Here is a 21,524-nt window from a genome sequence, read left to right as displayed (position 1 = left end):
GCCTCTGCTCTTCTCACTTCACGAAACTGTAATACCATAGCTACACTGGACATGCATTTATGTACTCTATCCATACTTGTGTTTTATATACAAAAAAGAATAGGATTTTTTACCTCTCCCAAGAATCAGTTTTGCACCCTTGACTAAAGGGCCTCAACAATTGACTAAAGCACATCTCATGCTTAAAAACATACAATTTATTGTAGTGTAATCAATTGACTGAAGCTGCCCAGGTGGCTCGGTTGGTAAAGAATCTGCCCGCAATGCAGGAGACCTGGGTTTGATTCCTGGGTTGGGAAGATCCGCTGGAGAAGGGATAGGGTACCCACTCCACTATTCTTGGGCTTCTCTGATGGCTCAGCTGGTAGAGAATCTGCCTGCAATGTGAGAGACCTGGGTTCTATCCCTGGGTTGGGAAGATCCCCTGGAGAAGGGAACAGCTGCCCACTCCAGTATTCTGGCCTGGAGAATTCCATGGATTCTATAGTCCATGGGGCGGCAAAGAGTCGGACACGACTGAGCGACTTTCACTTTCATCACTTTCCCAAGTGGCACAGTGGTAAAGGATCCACCTGCCAAACAGGAGATGTGGGTTCCATCCCTGAGTCAGGAAGATCCCCTAGAGTATGAAATGGCAACCCACTCCAGTATTCTTGCCTGGAAAATTCCATGAACAGAGGAAACTGGCAGGTTACAATACAGTACACGAGGCTGCAAAGAGTCAGACACGACTTACCACGTGCACACACACACACACACACACTCAGTTGACTATAATAATTTATGGTTGGAGAGATTGAGTCATTTATGTTTTCCTGTTGAACTCTTTTTGATATATATGAGTGATAGTCAGTCATGTCCATCTCTTTTTGACCCCTTGGACTGTAGCCTGCCAGGCTCCTATATCCATGGAATTCTCCAGGCAAGAATATTGGAGTGGGTTGCCATTTCCTTCAGGGATCTTCCCAACCCAGGGATTGAACACAGGTTCCCTGCATTGCAGGCAGATTCTTTACCATCTGAGCCACCAGGGAAGCCTACTATTAAGAGACATTTCTAAGTATAAAGACAGGTCAACTTAAAAAGTATCAGCAGGTACATGCTTGATTTTATCTTATAATCTATAGACAATACATTAGAATATGTAATGAATCATACACCTTTTCCAATATCTAACAGCATTCATTACTCTAAAACGTATATAAAGGAACAAGATCAGAAAACTTTTTGAAAAGATTATAGCTGCTTTTCTGAAGAAATGTAGTCAAATTTTTCATAAGTGTTTTGTTCCATTTTGTCAGCTTTTCTTGGGTTGTATGTTAATAGTTTGAGATTCAGCAAAAAACAGCAGGAAAAGTATTTTTAGCACATGACCTTCTTCTTCATTCCTGTGGTCACCTTCCTGATGGGAAGGACTGGTCACCTCACAGCCAACTCTTCTCTCCCTCTGGACTCACATTCACAGGTGTAATCGCCCACAAGGGCCAGGAAGGACACAGAATGAATAGAGAAGGTCAGAGGCAAGAAAGCAACACTCTCGGGACGATGACGTCTGGCAGCTGACATTGGGCCCTGTGTCAGGAAGACAAGAGGAAGTGCTTGGGACTTGGGAACTGTAAAGTATGATCCATCTAAAGCAGCAGTCCCTAACGTTTTTTGGCACCAGGGACCAGCTTCATGCAAGACGATTTTTCCATGGACCAGGGTGGGGGGATGGTCTGGGGATGATTCAAGCACATTATATTATTGTGCACCTTATTTACATTCTGACTACATCAGCTCCACCTCAGATCATCAGACATTAGATTTTGGAGGTTGGGGACCCCTGATCTAAAAGGGGTCAGCTATTGTTCTACTATTGCATTCTTATTCCTATGGGGGAATAAATGTTCAGTGTTGCCAGATCATTTTACTATTTTAAAGAGAAGTCAGAAATCTGAAACTTTATATGCTCATCAAATACTGACCAAAGGGAATGGCTACCCACTCCAGTATTCTGGCCTGGAGAATTCCATGGACTGTATAGTCCATGGGGTTGCAAAGAGTTGGATAGGATTGAGTGACTTTCACTTTCAGACAGTAAGGAATTCACCTGCAGTGCAGGAGAACTGGGTTCGATCCCTGGGTTGGGAAGATCCTTTGGAGAAGGGAATGGCAACTCACTCCACTATTTTTGCCTGGGAAATCCCATGGACAGAGGAGCCTGGCGGGCTACAGTCCGTGGGGTCGCAAGGAGTCAGACACAACTTAGCGACTAACACTTTCAATACTTTTTAGGCCATCCATCTCCATAACTCTCCATCATGTAAAACTGAAACTCTCTACCCATTAAACAATAGCCTCCTATCCCTTCTCATCCCTCAGAGTCCTGGAACTACTATTCTACTTTCTGTCTGTACAATTCTGACTACTCTAAGTAACTCATATGAATGGAATTGCACAGTGGTAACTGTTTTTTTGTGACTGACTTATTTCACTAAGCACAATGTCCTCAAGGTTCATCCACATCGGCACGTATGTCAGAATACCTTTCCTTTTTATGGCTGGATAATATTCTGTTGTGCATCTGTATCACATTTTCGTTTATCTGTGCATCTGTCAATGGACACTTGGGTTATTTCCCTGTTTTTATTATTGTTTATTTTTACAGCTATAAACATGGATATACAAATATCTCTTTGATCCCTGCTTTGAATTTTTTGGTAATGTAGTCAGAAGTAGAACTGCTGGATGATATGGTAATTCAATTTTATTTATTTATTTTTGAGGACTGGAATGGCCATACTGTTTTCCACAGTAGGTATACCATTTTACATTCCCAACAATAGTGCACAAGGATTCCAATTTACCTACATCCTTGCAAACACTTCCTTTCTTTTTTAAAAAGAGAATTGCAAAATTTAAAATTTAAATAAATTTTAAAATTTATTTACTAGTTTATTTTTGGCTGTGCAACAATGCATGTGAGATATTCCTTGACCAAGGGTCGAACCTGGGCCCCCTGCACTGGGACTGCAGGGTCTTAACCACTGAACCACCAGGGAAGTCTCTGTTATTTTCCTTTTGGATAGCAGCCATCCTAATGGGTGTGGAGTGAATAGCATACTAGTTTTGATAAGATGCTTAGATTATCTGATGCAGAGGAAGTGCTTTGTCCATATTTGTCCTGCACTAGAATGTGTCGGTTCAGGAGACGTAGCATATTACTGTGCCCCTAACACTTCCCATCTCTGGTATTGTCCTGTGTCAGAGGGGAAGAGAGTATTATTTTTTTTCTTTGGAATCTATCGCTTTTCATCAGGTGATACAGTTATATGTATATAAGTCCCTATCTCCCCTGAAAGTGAAAGCAAATTCGATCAGTTGTGTCTGACTGTAACCCTCCAGATTCCTCCATCCAGGAAGCCCAAATTGAGATAAGCCAAATGTAATTAAGGAAGGGTAATACACAAGGAATGATCAGACCTCTCATGTATTTTCATCAAATCTTCTGCCAGTTTTAACTCAAATGTTGTTTTCAGAAACTGTTAAACATCCTGCCACTTAAAAAAAAATTGGTCTGATGTTCTAGAATGACTGATGGGGTGATTCTAAGATTACCTGACTTGAGAAAAGGAATATGATTTCTCATTTGCCTTACTATGCTCCTGTAGTGTACCTGAAAGCCAGTAAACTTGAAAGTGGCCACAAGAGGGGAGTATGAACCACTGTCGTCTTTCACAAACAAATGAGAGGAACTGAAGAATTCTCCAGCTGAACGCATGCTTCCTTCAGAGCAACAGTCAACTGAATAATCTTGCTCCTTCCAGCTGATGGTCAGAGGACGAGTGTGGCTTTGCCCTTTCTATGTTCGCAGAGAATATAACCTTCAGCTCTCCGCTGTCTATTTACACTTTAATCCTGACTGCAAGAAATATTTGTGGGAAGAGGACCCGAAGGACAAGCAACCCTCTCTCTCAGTTTTGCTGACGTTATGTTACCTTTGCATTAAGCCAGAACCCTGAGAAACTTGCACTCATAGATCACCTTGTTCTGCTCCCCTTAAGAATTGTTTATATTGACAAATATATGGACATGAAAGAAGGGATGGGGTGGGGTGGGATGAACTGGGAGATTGGGATTAACATATATACACTGCAAGCAAAATGTATAAAATAGGTAATTAATAAGAGCTTACTGTATAGCACAGGGAACTCTACTCAGTGCTCTGTGGTGACCTAAATGGGAAGAAAATTTAAAAAAAGAGGGGGTATATATTCTACATGTATGGGGCTTCCCAGGTGGCTCAGTGGGTAGAGAATCCACCTGCAATGCAGGAGATGCAGGCAGATGTGAGTTTGATCCCCCGGTCGGGAGGAGGCATGGAAACACACTCCAGTATTCCTGCCTGGAGAATCCCATGGACAGAGGAGTCTGGCAGACTGTAGTCCACAGGGTCACAAAGAGTTGGACATGAATGAAGCGACTTTGCAGGCATGCATAGGCTTATATTTAGGGACACTTTAAGAGACAGCTGTTTAAAATGTATTATTATATCAACATAAAGATATTGCCTGAAAATTCACACAATGCTCTGTTTTTGAGGGCCTATGGGAGAAAATTTATTCAAAACTCAGAACATAGGAAAAGCTGTGTTTTGCCTGAAAAACTTGTTTGCTTTTCCTCAATGACTTTGTAAATGCTTTAATGTATCATCTTTCTCTCTTTCCCTGTGCCAGGAGCCTTCTTTTATCCAACAGGTATCTATGAAGCACCCCTTCTGTGCCAGATGTGATGGGGAGTGCAAGTAGGGGATTTCTGTCCTCGTGAAGCCTGCAGCTTAGTGGAGGGGCCAGATATTCATTAATCACACAGGTCAGTGTGTAAACTGAAAAGGGTGATGAAGGAAAGGAAGCTTTATAGCACGACGTGTGTAAGGGGGACTGGACTTAATTTGCAGATGTGCCCTTTGGACCTGCAGATGAGTAGGAATGGCCTGAGGTGAGGGGTGGGGCACTGGCATTCCTGACCGAAGGGAGCAGCATCGTGCATCCTGACAACTGGAAGGTAAGCTCCAGGAGGGCTGAAGTGTAGATGCAGGTGGGGAAGGGATGAGGCCGGGCTTGAGAGGACACCGAGGTTTGGGTGGCCTTTCATGTGTGACCAGTCGCTTTAGTCGTGTCCGACTCTGTGACCCTCTGGACTGCAGCCCTCCGGGCTCTTCTGTCCATGGAATTCTCCAGGCAAGAATACCGGAGAGGGTTGCCATGCCCTCCTCCAGGGAAATCTTCCTGACCACACTGGGACGGAACCAGTGTCTCCTGCATCTCCTGTACTGCAGGTGGACTCCACCCTGGGCTCACCCAGGCTTCTGTTTCACCCTCTATCTCGTGTCTGTGTCATCTTTTCACAACAAAAACATTTTCGTTTTTGTGGAACAAGATGGGGGATAAATTAAACGTCATTATTCCCGTACTTGCATTGCATTACCAACTGCCTCCATCAGACGTTACATGAAAAACAATCTCACACACATATCACGACTCCATCAAGGCTCACTCGTGTACATGGGGTTTCACTCACAGACACAGGTGTTCAGGTCCCTCTGAGTGAACCCGTGGGCTTGAGAACAGATTGGCTTTGCTCTGATGGCATCCCGAGTGATTCCTCCTTTGCAGCACATCAGGATCAAGAATTAGAGAGTTCTTCCTAGAAGACAGGTTTATATACAATTTAGAAATAATACCCCTGCCTTCTGGTTTTGTTAAGTGTTACCGTCCTCGGCCTCTTAAAAACACACAGGAACAAACAGGCCGAGTGAATAAGAAGGCGGTATTCTATAGTTGCTTTTTGATTATAAGCCTTCACTCTGCCAGCTGGGCTGAGGATTAGAAAAGCGTTGGTGAAAGAGTCTTAGAGGAAACCCCTGTGGCTGGTGTTCTTGAATTGATCACTCCAGTTCTCGGCATTGAGTTGAAACAAGACTTTCATGGGAACAAAACAAAACACATGTCAGTGTTGCTACCTTTCGGAACACTTGTGTGTGTGTGTGTGTGTGTGTGTGCGCGTGCATGTGTGTGTTAAGTTGCTTCAGTCCTGTCCAACTCTGTGCAACCCTATGGACTGTAGCCCACCAGGCTCCTCTGTCCATGGGATTCTCCAAGCAAAAATACTGGAGCAGGTTGCCTTGCTCTCCTCGAGGGTCTCTTCCTGACCCAGAAATTGAATCACTGTCTCTTATGTCTCCTGCATTGGCAGGTGGGTTCTTTACCATAAGAGCTACCTGGGAAGCCCTTTCTGAGCCCTCACTTACTGTTATAAAACACCCTTCATTTAAGCGAGGGGGAAACAAAGGAGAAAAGAGGAAAAGGAATTGGAGAGACCAGTTGAGAGTGGTTAGAAATGGAGTAACTCCCTCATTCTGTTTTAATGAGACCAGTCTCCTTCCTGAGCTTCTAAACACACCTGACACAGTGATGCCACAGGACTTTGGCACTTGCTGCTGCCTCTGCCTGGAATGCTCTTCCCGTCTATGACCAAGTGGCTGACTTGTTCACCTCCTTCTATTTGCTTTTATTTTTAATTGGAGGATAATTGCTTTGCACTGTGGTATTGGTTTCTGCTGTACAACTTGTATCAGCAGCCAGAAGTATCTATGCATCCCCTCCCTCTTGAGGTTCCTCCCCACCCACCCCACCCCTCTAGGTCATCACGGAGCACCGAGCTGAGCTCCCTGTGCCATATAGCAGCTTCCCACTAGTTACCTACTTTATGCATGGTACTGTATATATGCCAATGCTATTCTCTCAATTGTCACACCTTCTCCTTCCCCCACTGTGTCCGCAAGTCTGTCCTCTACATCCTCATCTCTATTCCTGCCCTGCAAATAGATTCATCACTACCATTTTTTAGATTCCATACTGCACTGTGCTTAGTCGCTCAGTACTGTCCGACTCTGCAACCCCATGGACTGTAGCCCACCAGGCTTCTCTGTCCATGGGGATGCTCCAGGCAAGAACACTGGAGTGGGTTGCCATGCCCTCCTCCAGGGGATCTTCCCAACCCAGGGATCCCACATTACAGGTGGATTCTTTACCATCTGAATCACCAGGGAAGCCCAAGAATACTGTAGTGGGTAGCCTATCCCTTCAGGGGATCTTCCAGATCAGGAAACAAACTGGGACCTCCTGCCTTGCAGGCGGATTCTTTACCAGCTGAGCTATCAGGGAAGCCGTTAGATTCCATTTATATGTGTTAATATATTAAGACGATATTTGTTTTTCTCTTTCTGACTTACTTAACTCTGTATAACAGGCTCTAGATTCATCCATCTCACTAGAACTGACTCAAATTCATTCCTTTTTATGGCTGAGTAATCCTTCTAGTGTTTGATAGAATGTTACCTTCTCATTGAGCCTCACCTTGATCATCTCATTTTAAATTGATGGCCCTCTTGAACTCCTTGTTCCTTTCACCCTATTTCAGAAGTCAACAAACTATGACCCCCTGTTTTTGTAAATAAAGTTTTATTAGAACACAATCGGATTCATTTTTTAATGTCTTGACTATGGCTGATTTTGCCCTACAATGGCAGAGGGAGAAACACTGTGGCCTGAAAAGTGCACAGTAAGTCTTCAATAGCTGTTGAATGAATGAATGAGTATAAAGTGTTCCACAAAGATTAGACAGTTAGTTACGATTATCATTATTATTTTCATGCATCTACAACTTTTCATAAGGGGAGGATATCCATTACACCGGCATATATTCTCAACCTGACATGTAGAAAGTTGTGACTATCACAACTTTCTCACCTGCTGCAGGAAGCATGCTCTTATAGGTTTGCCTCTGACCCTTATATACCTGCTTACCACTGCTAGAACACCTACACGATCTCAAAATAAACACCAGAGGAAAAGTCTTTTATATAAAAGTAAACAGCTTTTGCAGCTCGAAGATGTTTGGGTTTTGTTGGGGAAGTACTATTTTCATGTTCAGACAGAGGAATGTCTATTTTTACACTACAGCCAGACAAGACTTAACCATTGAGCCAAATGGGTAGGTGTGTTTTCAAACTATGTCTTTATTTCACTAAAAAGAAGAAGGAAAGGGACAAGTTCACCTTTTGACCAAGGAAAGAAAATATTCAGCCTTCCGGTTCCTTCAGCAATTGATACTTTTTTTTTTTTTTACATGAATTACATTTCTTGATCACATCAGCAAACACCAATTTATATAAAATAGTGTCTTTTCTATGCAAAATATCCACGTGGTCACTGCAAAGGCATTAATTGGATCCCATCTAAGCAGAATTATGAAATTTCTTTTTTATTTCTGTTGACCTTTTAATCAGTTATAGTTTTCAAAATTACATACATATCATCAGACTCCTTTTTGTTTTTGACTGTTCTTTGAGGGTGAGCATGAGCTAAGAATTATGTATAGTACCATAGGGTCACTCTCTGACAACTAGTCAATCCCAAAGGAAATCAACCCTGAATATTCATTGGAAGGACTGATGCTGAAACTGAAGCTCCAATACTTTGGCCACTTGATGTAAAGAGCTGACTCATTGGAAAAGACCCTGATGCTGGGAAAGATTGAAGGCAAAAGAAGACGGCAACAGAGGATGAGATGGTTGGATGGCATCACTGACTCAATGGACATGAATCTGAGCAAACTCTGGGAGATAGTGAAGGACAGAGGAGCCTGGCATGCTGCAGTCCATAGAATCCCAAAGAGTTGGACATGACTTAGTGACTGAACAGCAATAACAATAGCAACTAGTCTCCACTGGAGGGATTTTTCATTTAGCAAAGTCTGGAGACATTTTTCATTTTCATGACTGGGAAGGCACTAATAGAAATCTTAGTGCAACTTTGCATCAGCCAGGGATGTTATTAAACATTCTACAATGCCAAAGATAGGATCCCTCTACCCCCAACATCCCAACAAAGGATTTTCCTATCCAAAATGTTTGTTGTACTGAGGTTGCAAAACCCTGCCCTATAACATGGTTAGCGTTTTCCTTTTTCCTTCCCAAGCCATTTGCTTTCTTGTTGCCTTGGTGATGTCATCATATGCAACTTAGGTTAATAACAGCTGCACATCTCGTCCTTCCCTGGGAGGAAGTAATGACCATAAAATGCTGTAAACCATTCAAACACTAAAAATCCCTAACAATGAGAATTATTACTCTTTGTTAAGAGAGAGAATTACTTGTCTCCAGATTTTGTGGCTCTATTGCTTCAGGACTTCTTAAAAAAGTTTAAATAATTTAGAGACACTTAAAATCTCTATGTCTGTTGTCCCTTTGTGGGGTCACAGAGAGAAGGTCACAGGACAGAGAGTGCAGAAATCCATGGAAGAAACCCACAGCTAGAGTGCTTGTGTTTTTCAGACTCTCCGTGGCTGCTCTGTCCCAGCGTTTTCCTTCCTCTCTGTCCTCATTCCTGGCCCCTTTCTTTCCCTGAAGGATAGCTTTCTTCCAACCTCTCATCCCTTCTCCCTTAATTCAGTGGTTATTTCATCAACTATCTTCTGTTACTCAAGCATTCCCTTGAGGTCTCAGCCTTCACTCAAGAAGCTTGCCGGCACTTTTTCCTGAACAAATATAGTGTCCTTACAAGACAAATTTAGATAAAGAAACTCTTCTTTGTCTTAATGTAAATGTTTTCCCTTGAATGTATATTAGTTTGATCCCATCTCATCCTTTCTATTCAAGTGATGGGTAAATAGCGAATTGCACAAAAAAATGAAAACCAGAGAAAAGAATCTCTTCACTTAAATATTAACTTGGGGCTGAAAAGAGAAGTTTGTGGCTTTAAACCTTATGGCTCAGACAGTAAAGAATCTGCCTGCAATGCAAGAGACCTGGGTTCAATCCCTGGGTCAGGAAGATCCCCTGGAGAAGGGAGTAGCTGTCCACTCCAGTATTTTTGCCTGGAGAATCCCATGGACAGAGGAGCCTGGCAGGCTACAGTCCATGGGGTTGCAAAGAGTCAGATACCACTGAGTGACTAACACTTTCACTTTCTAATGTCTACAAAATCTAAATTGTCAAGTTTCTATTTGAAGAAATAATGTTTGCTTGTTAATCTTTTTTATTTTCTTTCTTTTAATTAAAAAAAAATTTTTTTTTTTAAGCTTTGGCTGGGCCTTCACAGCAGTGCACAGGATTCTCTAGTTGTAGCATGCAGGCAATCCATAGCATGCAGTATCTTAGTTCACCAACCATGGTTTGAACCTGTGTCCCCTGTATTGAAAGGTGGATTCTTAATCATTGGACCAAGAAGGAAGTCCTTGTTTGTTTGTTAATTTTCTAGAGCTCTTAGGTTCATTGGGACATAGAACACGCATGGTAACAGTGGCTTCTATATGAATGGAGATCAAACTTGAAGGGTTGGAACCTTCTAGCTTCAACATACAGAACATCTTCTCAAAGAGTTATGCAGACTAAAAGAATATATTTTAAGATGGACTTATGTGCCTTATGTACCAGGCTTCCCTGGTAGCTCAGACGATAAAGAATCTGCCTGCAAGGCAGGAGACCCAGGTTTGATCCCTGGGTTGGGAAGATCCCCTGGAGAAGGGAATGGCAACCCACTTCAGTATTCTTGCCTAGAGAATTCCATGGACTGAGGGGCCGGGCGGGCTTTAGTCCATGGGGTCACAAAGAGTCAGACACGACTGAATGACTAACACTTACACTTATGTGCCTTTCTAGTTAAGTTGCCTAAAAGTTTTTAAGGGAGATTAGTGACTAGCATCCAGTACAAGGCTCTTTCCTAGCAAACTGGAAACACTTTGGATGTGGAAATTGCATTGGTAATGTCATTGGCCCTCCCACTCTGTTATTTTTTAGGTTTTTATATGTTTCCTTGAAAAAGGATGTATGGATATGAGAGTTGAACTGTAAAGAAAGCTAAGTGTCAAAGAATTGATGCTTTTGAACGGTGATGTTGGAGAAGACTCTTGAGAGTCCCTTGGACAGCAAGGAGATCAAATCAGTCCATCCTAAAGGAAATCAGTCTGAATATTCATTGAAAGGACTGATGCTGAAGCTGAAGCTCCAATACTTTGGCCACCTGATGCGAAGAACTGACTCATTGGAAAAGACCCCAATGCTGGCAAAGATTGAAGACAGAAGGATAAAGGGATGACAGAGGATGAGATGGTTGGATAGCATCATCAACTCAGTGGACATGGGTTTGAACTCACAGGGAGTTGGTGATAGACAGGGAAGCCTGGTGCACCGCAGTCCATGGGGTTGCAAAGAGCTGGACATGACTGAGTGACTGATCTGAAGTAAACTTGAAAAAGGAGAAATCTTCTGTCTAGATCAATTAAATTCAAGAGGAAATGGGATTTACTTTCTATTTGTATTCATTTCACATCTAGATTTCTGGTGTTGGCCTGCAAGGTCCAGAGGCTATGATGACCATGGTCTCGTTGACCTCATCTAGGGCTCCTCTCCCCTCACAGGATCACTCTGCTTTGGAATGCAGGCCTCCTCACTGCTCTTTAAACCCTTCAGACACACTCTGACCCAGGGCCTTTGTACTTGCTCTTTCTCAAGCCTGGAATGTTCTTTTCTTGCTTATCCACTTGGCTCATTCTCTGACAACCTCAAATCCTTGCTGCAGTTTCTCCTCCAGGAGAGCTCTTCTGAATGCTTTATTTAATGTCAAAAACCACACCTTTAATTTCACCCCTCAGCTGTCTCGATCCTTCTCTCCTCTCCTACTCAACATCTGTCCATTTTTACACAACAGTTACAAACTTTTAACGAGCTAAATAATCACTCTTTTTTTTTTGGCTGTACCACGTGGCATGTGGGATCTTAGTTCCCCAACCACGATTGAACCCATGCCCCCTGCAGTGGAAGTACGCTGGCATCTTAACCAGTGGACAGCCAGGGAAGTCCAGTAATTTATTTATTTATGATGCAATGTGTTTATTTTCAGTCTGCCTCTGCTGGAATGTAAATTTCTCAAGGGCTGAGATTTTTGTTCTGCTCACTAGTGGGTCTCAAGAGCCTAGATCTGTGCCCAGCTCACAGTAGCCATGTCTTTCATATTTGATGAATAAAAGAGTGGGTTGGTTAAAATATAGCTAGGTACAGAGTTGTAGTTAGGGCAGGGCTTAATGAGGAACTTCTGAGTGTCAAGAGGGCAGCTCAAAGACACTCTGAAAACAAGGACAGAAGGAAGACAGAGATGGAGCAGAGCGGTGATATATATTGCACTGCATGAATTTTCCGAGGGTTGATTTTGATGGGTATCTGAGATGCAGGAAAATGCTTGGATATTTTTGCAAGAAATTGCAATGGTGTGGCTGAAAAATTTCCTGTCACTCACTGAATCTCTCATACCTTCCACATCTCTACACCCAACCTCCCTGCTCATACCTGCAGCAGGCCATCTGGTTTTATTTTTATCATGAGACAAAGATGACAAACTCAAGATATCCCTGGATATGACCTTAAATATCTCTCAGGCCCACAATGAGACAAAACAACTTCATCTTTACCAGACACAAGACAAAGATGACTCATCAGACAAAACAAATCTAGTGTTACAGACCCACCTGTTCACTCTTGGGAAGCTGTTTGAACTTCATATCCCAGTGTGCACTGGCTGAATTAGAAGGCAGGAGGGAAAGATTATTAGAAGACAATAAGGTTACATTAGTTTATGCGTTCTTCCCCAGGACAGGGGTGCTCCTAGGGAGCACAGCTTTGAGCCTGAGCTCTGGATTAGTCTGGGGGACAGGAATTAGACTGCCAGGGTTTAAATCTTGGATCCATTATTATTAGTGCCATGAGGCATGTGGGATCTTAGTTCTCCAACCAGGGTTCAAACCGGTGCCCCTGCTTTGGAAGCACGGAGTCACAACCACTGGGCCACCAAAGAAGTCCTGTGGCTCCATTATTTGAGAGCTGTGTGACTTAGGAAAGTTATTAACCTCTTTAATCTCAGTTTTGCCACTGTGAATAATACCAAGAGATTATACGAGGCTAGAATGAGCTAATAAATATGCAAAGTATTTATCATGGTGCCTTAATAAAGGGTAGCTCTTAGGTACGTATAATATAGGCAGCCATTAAAATTAAAATTCTGGCTTTGTTACTTACTTGCTATGCAACTTGGGACAAGATGCTTCACCTTACTTTGCTTCTGCTTCATTTTCAAGAGGCAAATTACTGCAAAGGACTTTTATAAGGATCCAACAAAATGGCATAGACAAATAAGTTAGGGAAAACCTGACATATAACAAGTGTGCCATAAAAGACATCTTCTCTAATTTGACACTACAATTACTACTATTACTATTATTGTAACCACTGCATCTACCTTTGTTTTATTACTAGGCAATGTGACAAGTTTGGAGAAAAGAAAGAACCCATAAACTTTACTCTTAAACAGTCTTCTGCTTATAGTTTTAAAAAACTTTCTTGCTCTTTCCTATCCATTTATATATTTTTTTGTTTATCAATGAAGAACAATCACTTACCAGCAGAAATTAGTGAATGTTAGCAAGACGTTAGAGGAAGAGGATGCACTTCATATTCTTGACTCTAGAAGCAGTCTTGAAATGCCTTGGGTTGTCATTTGAATAGCATCTTTGAGGGCAGAAGTTCCTGTTTTCCAGGTCACTTCCTTTGGACTTGGACTTGGTGACATACTGGAAATAATGAAAGGGATGGGGAGCTGGTTATAATTGAGGAATCACTAGTCATTGCAAGAGAGATGATGAGTTGTCTACAGATATCTATTCTGCCCCTTTCTCTTTAATATTAAAACTCCTGAGTCATAGCTGGAGACTCTGCTTTTCAGCTGGAGACTCTATTTCCGAAATTCACCTGCAGCCAGCTGTGCCCTTATGACTAAGTTCTTGACAATGGAATGGCAGCAGAAGTGATAGTGTGCCAGTTCCAGGTCATACCCCTTCAAGAAATGGCTATTGCACACTTTGGGCTTCCTTGGTGGCTGAGATGGTAAAGAATGTGCCTGGACGTGACGCAGCGGCTGAACAACAAGAAAGCGAGGAGAGGAGGAAATGCTTTAATTAGAGTAGTTCCACTTCTATCTGTTTATACCTCTGGGAAGATTTCTTATAGAGAGTTTCTGGGATAAAGTTTGAAAACCACTTCTGAAAGTTTACAGAAATTTCTTGAGACACTAAAAATCAAATCGTGTACAATAATTTAGTTTTTAATAAAATAAGTAGGTATGCTTTATTTAAATTTTTTTTCTTTTTTGGACACCTGGACCAGGGATCGAACCTATGACCCCGGCAGTGGAAGCTCAGAGTCCTAACCACTAGACCGCTAAGGAATTCCCAGTAGCTGTGCTTTAGAAGGCAGTTTGAATTATTATTTATGGTAACAAATGGTTACAACTTCCAAGGGAGGTGGTTACAAATAGCCTCATATTTTAGACATGGCATCAGAATTTGTATGTTATGAAATTACAGATGCTGATGGCAACCATAACTAGTATCCTGCTTGTTGCATTGCAGGGAAATAAAACTGTTGGTGGAGTCTTCCTCGAAGTTGTTTAAAACCAGCCGATAGCTGGTAGAGCAGTGATTTTTTAATCTGAGATCCAGTTATGCAAGACAAAGCAGCTGCAAAACTACTTAGCTTAACCTAGTACAGGATTTGTTGCCAATACAAACGGCAGTCTCTAAACATTCCAGACGTCTTCGTACACTTCCATGAAATGTTGCCCCCACTCACATGTGCTGGACAGCAGGGCAGTCTGAGGTGGTAGTTAACCGCCGTGTGTAGAAATATTTCTTACAGCATCTGTGGGGGGATCACTTTACTGATAGGATCTGACCAGGTGCGGTTTGGACCCTTCACCCTCCCCGACCAACATGTCTACCCAGAGCCCAGTACGTCTTTGCTTCTGGTGACCGATGCCTGATTACTGCTGTGGTGCTTAGACGGGGCCTCTGAGTAATTACAGAGTTGGCCTGTGGTTGTCTTCCAGGAAATGGCAAGCACCACTTGCCTGGCTGTGTCCCGGCAGACTCCTCTTGGGGACAACAGGAAACGCATGCCATGTAAGGACATCCTGCAGCAGCAGCTGCTTCTCCATGGACAGCTGGAAGTCAGCCGAGTGTGTGTCCATCAGAGGCTTATCAGGAAGAAAACTGTGCATATATAGTGATCTTCCAAAAGGACCTACGTGAACTTTCACGCCAGAATTTGGATACTTGCTTTTGACCTTCCTGTATGTACAATGACCCCGAGAATGTTTGTGCAGCTAACTTTTTGAGCACTGTTGCCTTAGGGCCAAGTCTCCTGGGAAGGTTCTCAGTTTCTCTGTTTTCATCATTTATTTGGGAGAACAGGAGCTTTATTAATTTGCGGCCCCAAATGGCTTTAAAATACATAAGTCAGTTCCCAAAATTCAACTTAACCAGCTGAAGAAATTCAATGCTCCGAGCTCTTAAATGTAGACTCTTTGTGACCCCATGGTCTATATAGTCCATGGAATTCTCCAGGCTACTGGAGTAGGTAGCCTTTTTCTTCTCCAGGGGATCTTCCCAACCCAGGGATCGAACCCAGGTCTCCCATATTGCAGGTGGATTCTTTAACAGCTGAGCCACAACGGAAGCCCATTAAATTTAGATAGGTAACGTGAAATTGGAGCAGGAGAGGAAGAATGTTGTTTGATGCGGGGGGAGCTCTTCTCAGGTGTCCTCACTGGCTATTGCTCTTGGCTGCTTGGTCCACTCTCCTGCCACAAGAGGAATTTAATACAGTGCTGTCATGTGAAGGGAGGCCATAGTAGGAACAGCCTTGGAACCCTGGAGTACTGTGTGGCTCTTAAAAATAATAAATTAGATAGAATCCAAACGATTTCTAGCAATTTCCACAATTTATTTATTTTTGTGTGAACCATTTATAAAGTCTTTATTGAATTTGTTACAATGCTGTTTCTGTCTTATGTTTTGTTTTTTTTGGCCACGAGACATGTGGGATCTTAGTTCCCTATGTACGTGTATGCTAAATTGCTTCAGGTCTGGTCCAAGTCTTTGTGACCCTGTGGACCGTAACCCGCCAGGCTCCTCTGTCCATGGGATTCTCCAGGCAAGAATACTAGAATGGGTAGCCATTCCCTTCTCCAGGGGATCTTCCAGACCCAGGGATGGAACCTGTGTCTCTTATATCTCCTGCAATGGCAGATGGGTTCTTTACCACTAGTGCCACCTGGGAAGCTCTTAACTCCCCAGACGGGGATCCAACCTGCACTCCCTGCATTGGAACGTGAAGTCTTAACCACTGGACCACCAGGGAAGTCCCAACACAATTTATTGAGTGAGATAAGTGAAAGTGTTAGTTGCTCAACTCTTTGAGACCCTATGGACTGTAACCTGCCAAGCTCCTCTGTCCATGGAATTCTCCAGGCAAGAAAACTGGAGTGGGTAGCCATACCCTTCTGCAGGGGATCTTCCCAACCCGGGGCCTGAACCCAGGTCTCCTGCATTGTAAGCAAGATGCTAAATGGAGCCTTAGTGTTGGTTTCTCCTGCTTGCGGTTTGTACATTTGGCAAGGGCGGTGGCTACGTCAGTCTTAGTGAATAGGACTCTACACTGGGCACATGCATAGCCTTTCTCCCTGACATAAAGCCACTCCACTCACTTGCCCACAGTGCTGGCAGTAGGTGTGGTGGCAGAGAATGACAGTCGTTGTGATTGGCCAGGAAATGGCTCAGCATTTTGTCTGCTTGGTTGTTTGAAGCCTCTTCTACATTGGTGCTGTTGGGTGGGTGTTATGAAGCTCTTCATACTTCATGGTTGTTCTCTCATGTCCAGCGATATATCTGTTTCCTGGACTTTCTTTTTCCCTGATAGTCTAATCTTTCTGAGGCCTTGTAGTGGATTTAACAGATTCCTTCAAAAATTCATGTTTACCTAGAACCTTAGAATGTGATCTGATTTGAAAATAGTATCTTTGTAGATGTAACTAGTTAAAAATCTTGAGATGACATCAGGGTGGGCCCTAAGGCAATGACTGGTGCTCTTATTAAGAAGAGGACACTCAGAGGTACAGAGAGAAGGTGATGTCATAATAAAGGCAGAAACTGGAGTGATGAGTCTGAAGCCAAAGAATGCCAGAGATTCCTGGCAGTTACCAGAAGCCAGGAGAGAGGCGTGGGATGGTTTCTTCTTCAGAGCCTCCAAAGGAACCGACCCTGATGATACCTTGATTTCAGACTTCTGGCCACCTTAACTATGAAGAAATATGTCTAAAAAAAGCCACCCAATTTGTGGCAATTTGTATGGCAGCTCCAGGAAACTAACATGGTCCCTGACCAGCGGGCCAAGCATCTGCCACTGACCGTGGGTCCTGTATATTCTAACCTTCACTGCTTCTTTCTTCACCGAAAGTGGATGTTCAGGTCTACAGTCTGAAGGAGATTTTCCTTATTATTATCTTTTAAGGCTACCCCTTGAATATTTATAAGAGCAGATTTCTCTCATAAAATAAATTTCACATATTAAACTGAAAATTTTTGTGTATTGAAAGATATCTTTAAGAAAGTGAAAAAGAAAAATAGAAACAAAATAATTGCAACACCTTGGCAAAGTATTGATAGTAAATATATATAAGGGAGGGCTTCCCTGGTGGCTCAGCAGTAAGGAATCTGCCTGCAGTGAAGGTGACTCAGGTTCGATCCCTGGGTTGAGAAGATTTCCTGGAGGAGGAAATGGTAATCTACTCCAGCATTCTTGCCTGGAAAATCCCATAGACAAAGGAGCCTGGTGAGCTACAGTCCATGGGGTAGCAAAGAGTTGGACACAATTTAGGACTGAGCATGCATGCATATGAAAGGGACATCTACAGCCTAAAAAGAAGACTGCAATGAGATACAATTTTAAACCCAATTCATTTGTAAATTGAAGACATCTAATATCATTTAATATTGGAGAGAATGTGCCTGAATAGCCTAGCTTATACTTTGCTAGTCGGTAGTGTAAATTGGTTTGACTACTTCAGAAAATAATTTGGCATTATCTTTTATTTATTTATTTTTTTCGGCATTATCTTTTAAAGTTGGAGATTCATATAACCAATGATGAATAACTTTACTCCAGGATATATACCCCAAAGAAATTCTTGCACATATATTAGGAGACACGCTCACAAGAGTGTTCACAGAAGCATTCTATTTGAAATAGCAAAAACTAAGGAAAATCCCTACACCCAGTGATAGAACTGATAATTAGTGGTATGTTCAGACAGTGAAATATTTTACTCCAAAAGAAAGTGAATGTAAATGTATCCGAGGAATATAATTTGAGTAAAAAGTAAACCACTGAAGATTAGATATAACCATAATATCTGGTATTTTTTTTTAAAGTTATGACTAGAACTACCCAAAGTTATTTTAAGAAATATCTGTGTTGTGGTGAAACTGTCCTTCTAAAAGGCTAGGGGAATAATAGAAGTTGCCAGATTGTGACCTGCAGTGCAGAGAGGCAGGGTACAGGAAAGGAAAGAGAACTTAAGTGTCTGTTAGAAATGCTGAATGCTCTTATTTTCATGTTAGTAGTATTAATACATATGTGTGCTTAGTGCTTAGCTGCTCAGTTGTGTCTGACTCTTTGTGACCCCATGGACTATAGCCTGCCAGGCTCCTTTGTCCATGGGGATTCTCCAGGCAAGAATACTGGAGTGGGTTGCCATGCCCTCCTCCAGGGGATCTTCCCAACCCTGGAATCAAACACAGATCTCCCACATTACAGGTGGATTCTTTACCATCTGAGCCACCAGGGAAGCCCAGGAATACTGGAATGAGTAGCCTATCCCTTCTCCAGGGGATTTTCCCGACCCAGGAATTGAATCTGGGTCTCCTGCATTGCAGGCAGATTCTTCACCAGCTGAACTACTAGGGAAGCCCATTAATACGTATACAGGCATTTATTGTTTGACAAGCAAACATGTAAGTAAGTTAAAAAAAAAAGGCCATGCCTGGTCCAAGGTCATGTCCTGTGCCATGGATCAAGGATCACGATTTAACAAGTGTCATGCACCTACTGTTGGAGACACAACAACTGGGCTTTTGAGTGTGCAGAAATAGTCCTGGTTGATCAGTATCGGGAGCAACAAGAGCCTGGCACCTGGAACAAGATGGAGTCTGAAAGAGAAGGGGAAAGAAGTTCCAAGAAAGTCACAAACATGGTCTGAAGAGAAAGTCTTGTGAGAAATTCCCTGTGGGGGATTTCTCAGGAGCTTGGAAAATAGAGATGTTAAGAGGTCCCTTTTAAGTGGTTTCCTGTTCTGAGCTCTGGTGTAGATAACCTCCATTAGCTCAAGTCCACAATAAAATCTGCTATATAGACATGATACATAACAACAGTAAAAGTCCTCATTCACTCACTTATTCATTACACACACATTTATTGAGTTCCTACTGCCTGGCATACAGCATAGGGATATAGCAGCAAACAAACCAAGTCTCTGTCTTCATGAAGCCACTGTATATAATTTTTAAGCTGATGATAAATTCTAGGATAAAAATGAAGTAAAGAAGAGGGAGAGCTGGCTATGGGGTGATTTTTTAAAAAATTGGCTGCATTAGGTCTTATTTACTACACATGGGATCTTTGTTGAGGCATGCAGAATTAAATTTTGAAGGTCTTCTAAGCTCATGATAATCAGCTCACGAATGCTGGAAGAAAAGATGATTCACTGCTGTCCGAACTAAAGGGCAGCAGGTTCTTAGTGAAAACAGTCCGGGTGAGTTGATGACTAAGTCTAAATGCCGCGTAGAATATGTCCTTTTATTTTTAGAGCCTCCAGGAAACAAAGACATCCAGGTATAAGCACATTATAAGCATCAGTGGGCTTTGCCAGACAGCATCACTTAAGCATTTTATTTTGAGTAGAAAGAACTCGGTCTTTGTGCCTTACAAATGTCACACCGTTCCCTTTCCTACCACGTTCTTTCGTCTGCGGTTATTACTTCCTTCTCAAGCACACAGATGGAAACTGTTGCTTACATGGAAGGAAACCTTTCCAAACTCCTATTTCCTTTCCTTACCACTTTGCATAGTAAAACAATAATTTTTTTTTTAGTCTCAAGTTTCCTTTCCTCTTTCTACAGCTATTTTAGTATTTCCAGGATTTGAAAACACACACACACACACACACACCCCCCACAATCACCATCCCTTGAAAAAAAAAATTGGGGGAGCTCATAATTTCTATATCTTGAATTTTCCCCCACAGGTCCAATAATAAAGTTATCCCTAAGATATAAGTAAGGTAGGCTGTTTATAAATAGTTAAACACGTAAGAAATGGGTCCTGTGGGGGCAGTGTAGATCCTGTAACTATGAATCGAAATAGAAGTAACTGAAACCATTAGCCTGGTGGTGCAGGCTCACACATTCCATCCTATTAAAACAATGCTGATTGGGACCTGTGGTTGCCAAGGGGGTGGGAAAGGAATAGAACGGGAGTTTGGGGTGAGCAGGTGCATACTATTATAAATAAAGTGGATAAACAATAAGGTCTACTGTATAGCACAGGGAGCTATATTTAATATTCTGTGATAAGCCATATGGAAAAGAATATAAAAAAGGATGTACATATATGCATAACTGAATCACTTAGGCATACAGAAGAAATTAACACAACATTGTAAATCAACTATACTTCAATAAAGCAAGCAAAACAGTATAATGTTGATAATCAGCCAGTTTCCATCTGTTGAGAATATTCTGAATAAGCACTCTAAATTGACCTAATCAATCATGCTGAAATAAAGCTGTTAAAAAATGTTGAGGAAAAAAAAGCCAGTGCTGATTGGGATTCACTAAACTGATACCATAGCCCATAATCAGCGATGACCCACCCTTTGTAAAGCGCCCAAAGCATGACACCCCTGGCCTCACAGGACGGCAACTCTCAACCTGGGCTGAGTTACCTCTTGTTGTTGTTTAGTCGCTCAGTCATGTCCGACTCTTGTGACCCCAGGGACTGTAGCTCTCCAGGCTCCTCTGTCCATGGGATTCTCAAGGCAAGAACACTGGCGCTAGTTACCATTTCTTTCTCCAGGGGGATCTTCCCAACCCAGGGGTTGAACCCATGCCTCCTGCGTGTCCTGCATTGCAGGCAGATTCTTTACCACTGAGCCTCCAGTGAAGGCCAGGTGGTGTGGAGCCTGAAGCTTGTAAAATTTTAGACTTCTTTTTAAGAAAAATAATACAAAATTAGGTAAGAAGTTTTTCTCCACAGAATCATAAAAGCATAACAAATTTTAAAAAGTTGACAATCTCACAAACATGAAAAATGCCATAAAATATGTTTATTAATTCCCTAGTGTGGCTCTCTGAAACTGAAATGAAACTTTTAAATTGCTGTCTGTGTTAGTTTTCCAGGGCTGTCATAACAAAACATCACAGATGGGGTAGCTTAAACAACAGAAATTTATTTTCTCATATTTCTGCAGGCTGTAAGTCCAAGATTAAGGTGTTGGCAGGCTTGGCTTCTCCTGAGGCATTTCCTCTTGTCCTGTAGA

General features: G+C 42.3%; 1 long non-coding RNA gene across 1 annotated transcript; it reads right to left on the bottom strand.

The window, feature by feature from the left end:
- Positions 1-1,078: 1,078 nt before the first annotated feature.
- LOC147370324 (uncharacterized) lies at positions 1,079-21,155 on the bottom strand. Its single transcript, XR_015165183.1, has 5 exons — positions 20,931-21,155; positions 13,495-13,665; positions 12,568-12,617; positions 5,563-5,688; positions 1,079-1,572 (listed from the first exon to the last, which is right to left on the bottom strand). It is a non-coding gene; the product is annotated as an uncharacterized LOC147370324 (long non-coding RNA).
- Between the last annotated feature and the right edge of the window lie 369 nt (positions 21,156-21,524).

This window comes from Bos grunniens, chromosome 6, assembly GCF_055505025.1.
Source record: "Bos grunniens cultivar Pamir isolate PY7600 chromosome 6, Bosgru_T2T1.0, whole genome shotgun sequence".
Taxonomy (NCBI): Eukaryota; Metazoa; Chordata; class Mammalia; order Artiodactyla; family Bovidae; genus Bos; species Bos grunniens.
This window is presented reverse-complemented; position numbering and strand designations above follow the sequence as displayed.